Source organism: Dromaius novaehollandiae, chromosome 23 (genome assembly GCF_036370855.1).
Source record: "Dromaius novaehollandiae isolate bDroNov1 chromosome 23, bDroNov1.hap1, whole genome shotgun sequence".
Lineage (NCBI taxonomy): Eukaryota > Metazoa > Chordata > Aves > Casuariiformes > Dromaiidae > Dromaius > Dromaius novaehollandiae.
The window spans coordinates 11,721,371-11,736,082 of record NC_088120.1 but is presented as its reverse complement, the minus strand read 5'-3'; the positions used below and the strand labels follow the sequence as shown (position 1 = coordinate 11,736,082).

At 58.8% G+C, this 14,712-nt stretch overlaps 2 long non-coding RNA genes across 9 annotated transcripts; both read right to left on the bottom strand.

Annotated features, from left to right (window-relative positions):
- Window positions 1-374: 374 nt before the first annotated feature.
- On the bottom strand, window positions 375-2,831 carry LOC135330710 (uncharacterized). 3 transcript variants are annotated; one of them, XR_010392751.1, is made up of 6 exons: window positions 2,704-2,831; window positions 2,125-2,291; window positions 1,769-1,973; window positions 1,190-1,356; window positions 834-1,038; window positions 375-423 (listed from the first exon to the last, which is right to left on the bottom strand). It is a non-coding gene; the product is annotated as an uncharacterized LOC135330710 (long non-coding RNA). The 3 variants fall into 3 exon arrangements; XR_010392752.1 differs by having other exon boundaries at window positions 834-997; XR_010392753.1 differs by having other exon boundaries at window positions 1,769-1,932.
- Window positions 2,832-9,384: 6,553 nt separating this feature from the next.
- LOC135330709 (uncharacterized) lies at window positions 9,385-14,153 on the bottom strand. Of its 6 annotated transcripts, none has more exons than XR_010392747.1 (6): window positions 12,410-12,473; window positions 11,985-12,162; window positions 10,779-10,906; window positions 10,200-10,366; window positions 9,844-10,007; window positions 9,385-9,433 (listed from the first exon to the last, which is right to left on the bottom strand). It is a non-coding gene; the product is annotated as an uncharacterized LOC135330709 (long non-coding RNA). The 6 variants fall into 6 exon arrangements; XR_010392746.1 differs by having other exon boundaries at window positions 10,779-10,901; XR_010392749.1 differs by lacking the exons at window positions 11,985-12,162; window positions 12,410-12,473 and adding an exon at window positions 14,042-14,153 and having other exon boundaries at window positions 10,779-10,901.
- Between the last annotated feature and the right edge of the window lie 559 nt (window positions 14,154-14,712).

Sequence of the window (14,712 nt, the reverse complement as noted above, 5' to 3'; positions counted from 1 at the left end):
GTCTGTCTGTCCGTCCGGGAAGGGTCAGCTCCTGCCCCTGCCCTCGACGTGGCAGGTGTCCGAGTAGCCGACAGCCTCCCCCCAATGCTTTTTCCTTCGGGGCTAGGATTCAGCTCGGAGAGCTGAGAGGAAAATGCCTGATCCCGCCTGCCTGCACTTCTGCCCTAGCCCAGGCCAGAGCCCCTCAGGTTACTCAGTCCTCAGCGCTGCCTCGGGGAGGCCGAAATAACTACTAACGGTCATCAGCGATACTTACCTTAGTTACCCGTGCCAGAACGCCTCCTCCTGCAGCAGTTCCTGGTGATATCGAGGGGCCGCTGCATTCTGGCTTCCTTGTTTCATCCCGTCCCTTCAGTATTAACCACAAGAAAACGCTTGTCCGTCTCTTCTCTTCGTCAGCATTTGCTGTCCTTGGTTCCATCTCTGTAAGGAAGCGATACACTCGCGTTTTACTTCCAGTGAAACACTTAGGTTTACGCATGATCTTTTTCTCTTTACCCTGTTTTCTTTTTTCCCCTTTTTTTTCTTTTTTTTCTTCTTCTTTTCCTTAAGGGAAAGGTCTTAATACGGCACTTTGCGCCATACGTCACAGGGTAAACAGTCTGGAAACGTTACACACAGCAATTAGGGCTAGGTTATTAGGCAGGCGGGCACGTCGCCTCATACTTACCCGCGCCATCACCCACGAAACCTTATTCTTATTCCGCTTCAGTGTTATTGTTACTGTTCTCAAACCCTCGTATGCATGCGCTTAACCGACAATTCTCTCGGTCTTTAACTACATGGAGGGACGACAGCCCTCGATTTGCCTGTCTCCCTTTCAAACCTATTACCTTTTTGAGACAGCTCCTAGCTTCCTCTTACGCTCGGACGCTGGCCTCACAGGCGACGACCAAAACGAACAACTGGATCGCTAGGTCTAGCCGCCTCTCTTCAAGATGTGCCCTTTCGGTGCGTACCTTTCTTGGTCTCTTCAACTTCAGCCGTGGCAATTAATCTAAAAAAGTAAGGATGACATCTATTCCTTTCCGTAGCTGCCTGTACGATAACAAAACAAAAGAGAAACAGCCAAAGCAAAGCTAAGGCAGATACAGGCAACAGCAGCCACAGGGTAGGAACGGCTTACTCAGTCCTCAGCGCTGCCTCGGGGAGGCCGAAATGACTGCTAATGGTCATCAGCGATACTTACCTTAGTTACCCGTGCCAGAACACCTCCTCCTGCAGCAGTTCCTGGTGATATCGAGGGGCCGCTGCATTCTGGCTTCCTTGTTTCATCCCGTCCCTTCGGTATTAACCACAAGAAAACGCTTGTCCGTCTCTTCTCTTCGTCAGCATTTGCTGTCCTTGGTTCCATCTCTGTAAGGAAGCGATACACTCGCGTTTTACTTCCAGTGAAACACTTAGGTTTACGCATGATCTTTTTCTCTTTACCCTGTTTTCTTTTTTCCCCTTTTTTTTCTTTTTTTTTCTTCTTCTTTTCCTTAAGGGAAAGGTCTTAATACGGCACTTTGCGCCATACGTCACAGGGTAAACAGTCTGGAAACGTTACACACAGCAATTAGGGCTAGGTTATTAGGCAGGCGGGCACGTCGCCTAATACCTACCTAACGCCATCTTCCACGAAACCTTATTTTTATTCTGCTTCAGTATTACTGTTACTGTTCTCAAACCCTCGTAGACGCGCACTTAACCGACAATTCTCTCGGTCTTTAACTACATGGAGGGACGACAGCCCTCGATTTGCCTGTCTCCCTTTCAAACCTATTACCTTTTTGAGACAGCTCCTAGCTTCCTCTTACGCTCGGACGCTGGCCTCACAGGCGACGACCAAAACGAACAACTGGATCGCTAGGTCTAGCCGCCTCTCTTCAAGATGTGCCCTTTCGGTGCGTACCTTTCTTGGTCTCTTCAACTTCAGCCGTGGCAATTAATCTAAAAAAGTAAGGATGACATCTATTCCTTTCCGTAGCTGCCTGTACGATAACAAAACAAAAGAGAAACAGCCAAAGCAAAGCTAAGGCAGATACAGGCAACAGCAGCCACAGGGTAGGAACGGCTTACTCAGTCCTCAGCGCTGCCTCGGGGAGGCCGAAATGACTGCTAATGGTCATCAGCGATACTTACCTTAGTTACCCGTGCCAGAACACCTCCTCCTGCAGCAGTTCCTGGTGATATCGAGGGGCCGCTGCATTCTGGCTTCCTTGTTTCATCCCGTCCCTTCGGTATTAACCACAAGAAAACGCTTGTCCGTCTCTTCTCTTCGTCAGCATTTGCTGTCCTTGGTTCCATCTCTGTAAGGAAGCGATACACTCGCGTTTTACTTCCAGTGAAACACTTAGGTTTACGCATGATCTTTTTCTCTTTACCCTGTTTTCTTTTTTCCCCTTTTTTTTCTTTTTTTTTCTTCTTCTTTTCCTTAAGGGAAAGGTCTTAATACGGCACTTTGCGCCATACGTCACAGGGTAAACAGTCTGGAAACGTTACACACAGCAATTAGGGCTAGGTTATTAGGCAGGCGGGCACGTCGCCTAATACCTACCTAACGCCATCTTCCACGAAACCTTATTTTTATTCTGCTTCAGTATTACTGTTACTGTTCTCAAACCCTCGTAGACGCGCACTTAACGGACAACTCTCTCAGTCTTTAACTATGTGGAAGAACGATAGCCCTCGATTTGCCTGTCTCCCTTTCAAACCTATTACCTTTTCGACACAGCTCCTAGCTTCCTCTTACGCTCGGACGCTGGCCTCACAGGCGATGACCAAAATGAACCACCGGATCCCCAGGTCTTGCTGCTTCTCTTCGAGATGTCCCCCTTTGGTGGGCTGCCCTGCCAAACAAACCAAAAAGACTGCCGAGGCCGCGAGGGTACCAGATTTTCAGACCGCTTCTCCGAGGCTTTCGGGGTGACCGACGTCACCGCTTCGCTTCACGTTACTCACAGCTACCTTCGTCTATTACTTCGGGCTAAACCTGTTTCTATTTGCAGAGGGGCTTGTTGCTTGTTTAAACTTGACATATAGTCCACAACCTGCTCTGCATGCTCCCTAGTCCCTTCTGCTTTCGCAACACTTGTGGTAATTCAAGGCGGTAATTAAGAGTCCCCATTGTCCCATAGGCTGGAGCGAGACATTGCTGCTGCTCTGAGGAGGTGCCTAAAAGCCACGCTGTTTTCGCTAGCATCACTGGGGCTTCCCAGAGCCCATCGGTGTTCTCTTGAGCTTTTCCCGAGCCTTTTAGGTTTTTTAGGCTATTCCTTAGCCCGCCATTTTAGGGCAATGTTCTCCTTAAGCACTGCGCACAGCACGATTATCCCAGATCAGCCACATCGTGCACATACAGAGGCTTCTCAGAGGCGGCTCAGAAGAAAAGAGAGAAAAATCTCTTTGTCATCTGCGCATCCACCCGTCAACACTCTTCACCAGGAAGTGCTCTAAGTTCCTGTTTCTCTAAAGCGGGACCGAGTCGAGGCGGAGACGCAGATCGCACCCCATCTTTGTTAGAACGCCTCACTGCTGCGGGGACTGGGTCTGGCAGCAGTCTGAGGAATGTTTGGGGCCTTGGACAGAGTGCAGGCGAAGGTCTGGAGTCAGTGACAACATTGCGGCAGGGCTCGGAGGCGTTTTGGGGCCTGTGGGGGCGTTGGGGCTGGATTTGTGGGTGGTTTAATGGCTTTGGAGGGGCTGGTTGCAGGAAGGGTGGGACTCTGCGGGGCCCTCAGGGCAGGGGTGCCATCCCAGATGCGTAGGGAGTGCATAGGGGTGCCCTACGTGGCTCTCAGCTCGGCGGGAGGAGCCACCGGTCTCCCACCCCACCAGACAGGGGAGCGGGGCGGGGGGGGGGGGCAGAGGAGGTGGAGGGATCTATGAGCTCGCAGAGAACGCCAGAGGAGGCAGCAGGGAACTCACCAAGGGCCCCGCATCCCAGAAGAGCTGCGAAGGACCCCGTGTCTCAGACGAGGCTGCCGTGCCGCTGCTGGAGACATCCAGATCCCCGCGCAGACACCCCCCCCACACACACTCCTCCAGGCTGCGTCCGCAGGGGCGAGCGCACGCCCCGGCCCGCGCTGGGGAGGAACCGGGGCCCTGCAAGCGACACACGGAAAAGAGAGAGTCAGAGCCGCGCTCCGGCAGACCCGGCGCCGCGCAGGCGTGGCGCGGCGCGGCGCGGCGCCGGGCCCGACTCCCTCCCCCCCGCCCCGCCGCCTCCACACAGCGACGGCCCCGGCTGGCAGGACACAGCCCGACACCCGCGGGCACCCGAAGGCACATGCTCGACTCCAGCCCGCCTCTGCCCTCGCCCGCCGCCGTCCAGCGAAAACACCCACCCTGCTCGCCGCCATCTTGCCCGCCGCCGCACCGCGCGTGCGCCGGCCGCCCAGGGCTCGCGTCGCCGCACCGCGCCTGCGCCGCCCAGGACTGCGCGGGAGGGGCGGGGCGGGGGAGCGGAGCGCGAGGGGCGGGGGAGCGCGAGGGGCGGGGGAGCGGAGCGCGAGGGGCGGGGGAGCGGAGCGCGAGGGGCGGGGGAGCGGAGCGCGAGGGGCGGGGGAGCGGAGCGCGAGGGGCGGGGGAGCGCGAGGGGCGGGGGAGCGCGAGGGGCGGGGGAGCGCGAGGGGCGGGGGAGCGCGAGGGGCGGGGGAGCGCGAGGGGCGGGGGAGCGCGAGGGGCGGGGGAGCGCGAGGGGCGGGGGAGCGCGAGGGGCGGGGGGAGCGGAGCGCGAGGCAGGCCAGACCCGCAATGGCCCCACCCTCGCGTGGTCGCAGCGCCGCGCTGCAGCCGGCCGGCTCCCGCGGGCGAACCGCAGCCCGCCGCGCCACCCCGGCGCTCAGGCCGAGCAGCGAGCGCCCCGAGGCTGCTCTGCCCGCGCCCGAGAGAGCGGCGGGGATCAGCGAGCAGGCGCTGGGGCTGCCCCGGGGAGAGAGCGCCGCGGAGCAGCTCCGAGACGGCACTGCCCGTCCCCGCGCCCCCAGGAAGCACCGAGAAGGAAAAGCCCTCTCGGGAAAAGCGCTCCCGGTCCGTGAGCACCGGGCAGGGGGCACGAGCGCGGCCCCTTCGCTTACCCGTCCCCGAGAGAGCGGAGAGTAGCGGCGAACGCGGCGACCGGCAGCGCGCACGTGTGCGCCGGCTGCCCGCAACGGTCTTCGTACGCAGCGGTGGCCGCCGGCGGCTGCAGTGCTGCCTTGTCGACACGCGAGGGCAGCAGTGAGCGCGCCGGAACGCAATGCGCATGCGCGCCCCCCTCCCGCGTGCAGTGCCGCCTTTCAGACACGCGAGGGCAGCAAGGAGCAGGGCGCAGCGCTTTCCTGCCCCCCTTGCACAATACTCGCTAGGCAAAAGTGGCTTGGGCTCCTCCCGAACGCTTACCTGGCTTCATTACTACAGCTATTAGGAACCGAAGTGCATAGCCTTCTAGAAAAGGGAACGACCGTCTTTTAAAAACTTCCCTTGACTCCCCAGAATTGTCACTGCTTTGCATCAGCAGCCAGCTTCTTCCAACCCAGCCGCAAGAAACATTTTGCCTGCCAGGCAGAACTTTCTGCTCCCCGGGGGGGTCCAAAGGAAACCCGTCATTCGCTACTGTCTGTCAAAACGTACCGGAAGCCCTCAAATACAGGACAAGACGCCTTCTCTAAGGAAGCTGACTACTAGCTCTGCTTCACGGCAGCTTTTCCCCAGTATCAGGGTCCACTCAATAAACAAAATAGTACGAGAAATATTTTAATCCGCTCCAAGTGCTTTCGTATAAGAGAACAACATCAAAATGAGGTATTACTGCATTTAGCCTCCACTACACGTGCTACCCCAGCGCCACGGACTTGCTTTAAAGCATCAGTGACGTACGCGGTCTGGCAGTAATATTCACAGAATGAATACGCACTCGATCGAGTACGGGTGTTCATGAAAAGCTTTGCCAGTGCATCGCTAGGTAACAAACCTAGACAAGCAGCTATTTGCCCTGATCCTTCGGCTTACATTTCTTCTGCCGGATGTAGTCAAACGTACCTGAACGCAGTGGCCTTGCGAGGCAGTGACACGGTGTCCGTGGGGTGGCTGTTCCAGGGTCTCTCGGGCTGTTCCAGGGTCCTCGGACAGCAACGGTGCTGGTCGACTTTCCCTTGTGCTGCACAGCAGGACAGCTCCGCACCGTGCCCTCCCAGCACCGCCGCTCCTCCCAGCGGCTGCCTAACCGGCCCCAATCCTGAGCAAAGCTACGACCCCCAGGAGCCCGCAGCACCCCTCCTACTCTCCCCGCCCTCCCCATTTCCAAGAGGGACAGCCCCAGCCCCCGGGGACAACCCTGCCTGGTCACGCTGCTGTCCGAAAAGCGGATTCGTTGCCTGCTGTGCACTAAGCCAATAATGACACGCTCAGGAGAGACATTTGCTTATTTATTTCAGAGTTGTGCAAGCCTGGCTGCTCGGTGTTTTCCCCACAAATCAAGCGCAACTTCCCCCCCCCCCCCCCCGGGCTTTCCAAGTAGCTTTTACACAACTTGCAAGGTTTGCAACTTTCCCTCTTACACCGGTTGGTTAGTGATTTACATACAATTCTAATATTGCTTACACACCATTTTAAAACTACGCATGCTCAGGGGAGGGGTCTTCACCCGGGCGCGGGTCTTTCTGACCTATGGGCGTGATTTTCTTGTATTATAATGAGGACAGTTCAGTTAGGGGATACCTCGAATTCCTTTGCTAAATTGGCAACGTCTACATAGAAAACAAAACATTTTGATTTACTGTTTCTTTAAGGCTTTAGCACTTCTAGCATGGCCTTGATTAAAGAATTATTTCCTCCCAGGACAGAGAGACAGAGAGACAGAGAGACAGAGAGACAGAGAGACAGAGAGACAGAGAGAGATTCTCCTCATCTGCCTAGTTGAAACAGCAGGAACACTCCTTCTGAGCTTCCAAGGTTGTCTTGCAACACCATCGGAGATGGAAAACGCTTCCTGCCCTGTACCGGGGAAAGACAGGGACATTCCACTGTCCCCCGTGACCTGTGGGGACTCAGGCATGAGTGACACACGTCCAGTAAGGAACAGACCCAGCGGGCCACTGCTGCAGGGCTGAGAAGGCACCGGCCCCTGGCACTACAGCTCCTGGCCTGCCACGTGGCCGGCTGCTGGGAACCCCGCTGGCAGGGACCTGCCGCCTCCCCCGGGGCCACCTCGAGAGGCGCAGCATGGTCACCCAGTAGCCCCCACTGTAGTGAGAAGACTACACCTCCCAGCATACCGTGCACGCGAAAATGGCGTCCCGGAAGCCCAGTGCCGGAAGACTACCGCTCCCGGCATGCCGCGCACAGAACAAATATGGCCGCCCGCAAGCCCAGTGCCGGAAGACTACTGCTCCCGGCATGCCGCGCCGAAAGCTACGGCTCCCCGCATTCCCGCACCCCAACTCCCGCCCCCCACCCGCAGCGCTGGGGCACCTTTGACCCTCTGCACATTCCGTTCCTTTCCGTCCCGCCCCCCTTCCCCTTCCCCCCTGTCCCCCCGGAAACCGCCGCAGAGCCCCGAGCGCGGCCCCGCCAGCCCCACCACCGGCCCGGGGCTCCCCCGACACCCCCGCGACCGGCCCCGCCTCAGCTCCGACACTGCCCCCGCCCCTCCACGACCCTCCCGGGGCCTCCCCCTGCGATCCCTCCTCCCCCCGCTCCCCGACACGCTCCCGAGCTGACACAGGAGACCCCCCCCCCGCCCCGCGCTCCTCCGACCGCGCAGTAAACCGCACCACAGCCCCGGCGCACCCCCTTGCTCCCCCCGCCTCCGGGGCCCCGGGACGCTCCCAGCCGCCGGGACCCCCGGCGCATGCGGGACCCGCAGCCTGCAGCGCGCCTCCCCCGGCCCCGCTCACCTCCTCCGCGGGGCAGCTGCCGGGCCGGTCCCGGCAGGCCGTGCTCCACGGCAGCTCCGCTGCCCAGGTCCTGCCCCAGCGCCAGCTCCCCCCACCTGCGGCCCCAGACCCCAAATGTGGGCCTGCCCTTGCCATCAGCCCCACCTGGGGCCTGTCCTGCCACCCAGCTCCCCCTGGCACTCATCCCAGCCCCAGGGCCCACAGCTATGGTCCTGAAGGAACTGGGCAGGGGGCCTGGCCATCAGCCCCTTCAGGGACAGCTGGGGCTGCCAGGGCAGCAGAGGCACCCCCACTCCTGACAGCAGCTTGCTGAGAGCTGAAGGGAGAGCCCTGCCTGGGGTGTAGAGTGCGGAAAGGGGAGTATGCGGAGCACAAGAGAACAAATCGAGAGCTCTGGGTGCAACACGAGTCAAAAAAAAAAAAAAAAAAAAAAAAAAAACGATAGAGCAAACAGAGTGACTCTGGGGGCACCAAAAGGAGGGCCCTGGGGCACACCCAGAAGCACCCAGAAAACTCCGGGACAGGAGAAAAAGCTAAACAGAGACCTCTGCGGCGTGCCGCAAAACACACACGGGGCCCCGGGGCGCACCGAAAGGCACGCAGAGGGCTCGGGGGCAACCCAGAATGTGAACTGAGGGGTCCTGAGGGCATCAGAGGGCAAGTGCAGGGCTCTGGGGCAGACCAAAATACAGAGGAAGGGCCTTGGCGCACACCAGAGGGCTCACGAGGCACGCTGCAGGGCTCAACACGGCTGACAGGATGGCGCCTGCAGGCCGCCCCACGCACACGAGCGACACTGCGGAGTGCCAAAAGCAAATCCGGGAGCGGTTCGGGGACCTCACGCAGCCCTGGAGGGGCTCTGGCTGCCCTCGCGATGAGGGGAAACACCCCCAAGAGCCCCGAGGGTCCAGGCAAGGCAAGGGAAATTCCCTGCAGCTCTGGGAACAGCACCGGGCTCCCTGGCAAGCGCAGGCACTCCGAAGTACACGGGACTCGGGGACCAGCTCCCAGCCCCGGACACAACGCGTAACCTCCTCCCCCGGGCATCGTGTTCAGGCAAACCGCCCTGGAGCTCGGCACCAGCGTGCCTCCCCTTACCTGCGATACCCAAAGAGTCACCGCCGCACCAGCGTCTGTCTGTCTGTCCGTCCGTCCGTCTGTCCGTCCGGGAAGGGTCAGCTCCTGCCCCTGCCCTCGACGTGGCAGGTGTCCGAGTAGCCGACAGCCTCCCCCCAATGCTTTTTCCTTCGGGGCTAGGATTCAGCTCGGAGAGCTGAGAGGAAAATGCCTGATCCCGCCTGCCTGCACTTCTGCCCTAGCCCAGGCCAGAGCCCCTCAGGTTACTTAGTCCTCAGCGCTGCCTCGGGGAGGCCGAAATAACTACTAACGGTCATCAGCGATACTTACCTTAGTTACCCGTGCCAGAACGCCTCCTCCTGCAGCAGTTCCTGGTGATATCGAGGGGCCGCTGCATTCTGGCTTCCTTGTTTCATCCCGTCCCTTCGGTATTAACCACAAGAAAACGCTTGTCCGTCTCTTCTCTTCGTCAGCATTTGCTGTCCTTGGTTCCATCTCTGTAAGGAAGCGATACACTCGCGTTTTACTTCCAGTGAAACACTTAGGTTTACGCATGATCTTTTTCTCTTTACCCTGTTTTCTTTTTCCCCCTTTTTTTTCTTTTTTTTCTTCTTCTTTTCCTTAAGGGAAAGGTCTTAATACGGCACTTTGCGCCATACGTCACAGGGTAAACAGTCTGGAAACGTTACACACAGCAATTAGGGCTAGGTTATTAGGCAGGCGGGCACGTCGCCTCATACTTACCTGCGCCATCACCCACGAAACCTTATTCTTATTCCGCTTCAGTGTTATTGTTACTGTTCTCAAACCCTCGTATGCATGCGCTTAACCGACAATTCTCTCGGTCTTTAACTACATGGAGGGACGACAGCCCTCGATTTGCCTGTCTCCCTTTCAAACCTATTACCTTTTTGAGACAGCTCCTAGCTTCCTCTTACGCTCGGACGCTGGCCTCACAGGCGACGACCAAAACGAACAACTGGATCGCTAGGTCTAGCCGCCTCTCTTCAAGATGTGCCCTTTCGGTGCGTACCTTTCTTGGTCTCTTCAACTTCAGCCGTGGCAATTAATCTAAAAAAGTAAGGATGACATCTATTCCTTTCCGTAGCTGCCTGTACGATAACAAAACAAAAGAGAAACAGCCAAAGCAAAGCTAAGGCAGATACAGGCAACAGCAGCCACAGGGTAGGAACGGCTTACTCAGTCCTCAGCGCTGCCTCGGGGAGGCCGAAATGACTGCTAATGGTCATCAGCGATACTTACCTTAGTTACCCGTGCCAGAACGCCTCCTCCTGCAGCAGTTCCTGGTGATATCGAGGGGCCGCTGCATTCTGGCTTCCTTGTTTCATCCCGTCCCTTCGGTATTAACCACAAGAAAACGCTTGTCCGTCTCTTCTCTTCGTCAGCATTTGCTGTCCTTGGTTCCATCTCTGTAAGGAAGCGATACACTCGCGTTTTACTTCCAGTGAAACACTTAGGTTTACGCATGATCTTTTTCTCTTTACCCTGTTTTCTTTTTTCCCCTTTTTTTTCTTTTTTTTTCTTCTTCTTTTCCTTAAGGGAAAGGTCTTAATACGGCACTTTGCGCCATACGTCACAGGGTAAACAGTCTGGAAACGTTACACACAGCAATTAGGGCTAGGTTATTAGGCAGGCGGGCACGTCGCCTAATACCTACCTAACGCCATCTTCCACGAAACCTTATTTTTATTCTGCTTCAGTATTACTGTTACTGTTCTCAAACCCTCGTAGACGCGCACTTAACGGACAACTCTCTCAGTCTTTAACTATGTGGAAGAACGATAGCCCTCGATTTGCCTGTCTCCCTTTCAAACCTATTACCTTTTCGACACAGCTCCTAGCTTCCTCTTACGCTCGGACGCTGGCCTCACAGGCGATGACCAAAATGAACCACCGGATCCCCAGGTCTTGCTGCTTCTCTTCGAGATGTCCCCCTTCGGTGGGCTGCCCTGCCAAACAAACCAAAAAGACTGCCGAGGCCGCGAGGGTACCAGATTTTCAGACCGCTTCTCCGAGGCTTTCGGGGTGACCGACGTCACCGCTTCGCTTCACGTTACTCACAGCTACCTTCGTCTATTACTTCGGGCTAAACCTGTTTCTATTTGCAGAGGGGCTTGTTGCTTGTTTAAACTTGACATATAGTCCACAACCTGCTCTGCATGCTCCCTAGTCCCTTCTGCTTTCGCAACACTTGTGGTAATTCAAGGCGGTAATTAAGAGTCCCCATTGTCCCATAGGCTGGAGCGAGACATTGCTGCTGCTCTGAGGAGGTGCCTAAAAGCCACGCTGTTTTCGCTAGCATCACTGGGGCTTCCCAGAGCCCATCGGTGTTCTCTTGAGCTTTTCCCGAGCCTTTTAGGTTTTTTAGGCTATTCCTTAGCCCGCCATTTTAGGGCAATGTTCTCCTTAAGCACTGCGCACAGCACGATTATCCCAGATCAGCCACATCGTGCACATACAGAGGCTTCTCAGAGGCGGCTCAGAAGAAAAAAGAGAAAAATCTCTTTGTCATCTGCGCATCCACCCGTCAACACTCTTCACCAGGAAGTGCTCTAAGTTCCTGTTTCTCTAAAGCGGGACCGAGTCGAGGCGGAGATGCAGATCGCACCCCATCTTTGTTAGAACGCCTCACTGCTGCGGGGACTGGGTCTGGCAGCAGTCTGAGGAATGTTTGGGGCCTTGGACAGAGTGCAGGCGAAGGTCTGGAGTCAGTGACAACATTGCGGCAGGGCTCGGAGGCGTTTTGGGGCCTGTGGGGGCGTTGGGGCTGGATTTGTGGGTGGTTTAATGGCTTTGGAGGGGCTGGTTGCAGGAAGGGTGGGACTCTGCGGGGCCCTCAGGGCAGGGGTGCCATCCCAGATGCGTAGGGAGCGCATAGGGGTGCCCTACGTGGCTCTCAGCTCGGCGGGAGGAGCCACCGGTCTCCCACCCCACCAGACAGGGGAGCGGGGCGGGGGGGGGGGGGCGAGGAGGTGGAGGGATCTATGAGCTCGCAGAGAACGCCAGAGGAGGCAGCAGGGAACTCACCAAGGGCCCCGCATCCCAGAAGAGCTGCGAAGGACCCCGTGTCTCAGACGAGGCTGCCGTGCCGCTGCTGGAGACATCCAGATCCCCGCGCAGACACCCCCCCACACACACACTCCTCCAGGCTGCGTCCGCAGGGGCGAGCGCACGCCCCGGCCCGCGCTGGGGAGGAACCGGGGCCCTGCAAGCGACACACGGAAAAGAGAGAGTCAGAGCCGCGCTCCGGCAGACCCGGCGCCGCGCAGGCGCGGCGCGGCGAGGCGCGGCGCGGCGCCGGGCCCGACTCCCTCCCCCCCGCCCCGCCGCCTCCACACAGCGACGGCCCCGGCTGGCAGGACACAGCCCGACACCCGCGGGCACCCGAAGGCACATGCTCGACTCCAGCCCGCCTCTGCCCTCGCCCGCCGCCGTCCAGCGAAAACACCCACCCTGCTCGCCGCCATCTTGCCCGCCGCCGCACCGCGCGTGCGCCGGCCGCCCAGGGCTCGCGTCGCCGCACCGCGCCTGCGCCGCCCAGGACTGCGCGGGAGGGGCGGGGCGGGGGAGCGGAGCGCGAGGGGCGGGGGAGCGCGAGGGGCGGGGGAGCGGAGCGCGAGGGGCGGGGGAGCGGAGCGCGAGGGGCGGGGGAGCGCGAGGGGCGGGGGAGCGCGAGGGGCGGGGGAGCGCGAGGGGCGGGGGAGCGCGAGGGGCGGGGGAGCGCGAGGGGCGGGGGAGCGCGAGGGGCGGGGGAGCGCGAGGGGCGGGGGAGCGCGAGGGGCGGGGGGAGCGGAGCGCGAGGCAGGCCAGACCCGCAATGGCCCCACCCTCGCGTGGTCGCAGCGCCGCGCTGCAGCCGGCCGGCTCCCGCGGGCGAACCGCAGCCCGCCGCGCCACCCCGGCGCTCAGGCCGAGCAGCGAGCGCCCCGAGGCTGCTCTGCCCGCGCCCGAGAGAGCGGCGGGGATCAGCGAGCAGGCGCTGGGGCTGCCCCGGGGAGAGAGCGCCGCGGAGCAGCTCCGAGACGGCACTGCCCGTCCCCGCGCCCCCAGGAAGCACCGAGAAGGAAAAGCCCTCTCGGGAAAAGCGCTCCCGGTCCGTGAGCACCGGGCAGGGGGCACGAGCGCGGCCCCTTCGCTTACCCGTCCCCGAGAGAGCGCAGAGTAGCGGCGAACGCGGCGACCGGCAGCGCGCACGTGTGCGCCGGCTGCCCGCAACGGTCTTCGTACGCAGCGGTGGCCGCCGGCGGCTGCAGTGCTGCCTTGTCGACACGCGAGGGCAGCAGTGAGCGCGCCGGAACGCAATGCGCATGCGCGCCCCCCCTCCCGCGTGCAGTGCCGCCTCTCAGACACGCGAGGGCAGCAAGGAGCAGGGCGCAGCGCTTTCCTGCCCCCCTTGCACAATACTCGCTAGGCAAAAGTGGCTTGGGCTCCTCCCGAACGCTTACCTGGCTTCATTACTACAGCTATTAGGAACCGAAGTGCATAGCCTTCTAGAAAAGGGAACGACCGTCTTTTAAAAACTTCCCTTGACTCCCCAGAATTGTCACTGCTTTGCATCAGCAGCCAGCTTCTTCCAACCCAGCCGCAAGAAACATTTTGCCTGCCAGGCAGAACTTTCTGCTCCCCGGGGGGGTCCAAAGGAAACCCGTCATTCGCTACTGTCTGTCAAAACGTACCGGAAGCCCTCAAATACAGGACAAGACGCCTTCTCTAAGGAAGCTGACTACTAGCTCTGCTTCACGGCAGCTTTTCCCCAGTATCAGGGTCCACTCAATAAACAAAATAGTACGAGAAATATTTTAATCCGCTCCAAGTGCTTTCGTATAAGAGAACAACATCAAAATGAGGTATTACTGCATTTAGCCTCCACTACACGTGCTACCCCAGCGCCACGGACTTGCTTTAAAGCATCAGTGACGTACGCGGTCTGGCAGTAATATTCACAGAATGAATACGCACTCGATCGAGTACGGGTGTTCATGAAAAGCTTTGCCAGTGCATCGCTAGGTAACAAACCTAGACAAGCAGCTATTTGCCCTGATCCTTCGGCTTACATTTCTTCTGCCGGATGTAGTCAAACGTACCTGAACGCAGTGGCCTTGCGAGGCAGTGACACGGTGTCCGTGGGGTGGCTGTTCCAGGGTCTCTCGGGCTGTTCCAGGGTCCTCGGACAGCAACGGTGCTGGTCGACTTTCCCTTGTGCTGCACAGCAGGACAGCTCCGCACCGTGCCCTCCCAGCACCGCCGCTCCTCCCAGCGGCTGCCTAACCGGCCCCAATCCTGAGCAAAGCTACGACCCCCAGGAGCCCGCAGCACCCCTCCTACTCTCCCCGCCCTCCCCATTTCCAAGAGGGACAGCCCCAGCCCCCGGGGACAACCCTGCCTGGTCACGCTGCTGTCCGAAAAGCGGATTCGTTGCCTGCTGTGCACTAAGCCAATAATGACACGCTCAGGAGAGACATTTGCTTATTTATTTCAGAGTTGTGCAAGCCTGGCTGCTCGGTGTTTTCCCCACAAATCAAGCGCAACTTCCCCCCCCCCCCCCCGGGCTTTCCAAGTAGCTTTTACACAACTTGCAAGGTTTGCAACTTTCCCTCTTACACCGGTTGGTTAGTGATTTACATACAATTCTAATATTGCTTACACACCATTTTAAAACTACGCATGCTCAGGGGAGGGGTCTTCACCCGGGCGCGGGTCTTTCTGACCTATGGGCGTGATTTTCTTGTATTATAATGAGGACAGTTCAGTTAGG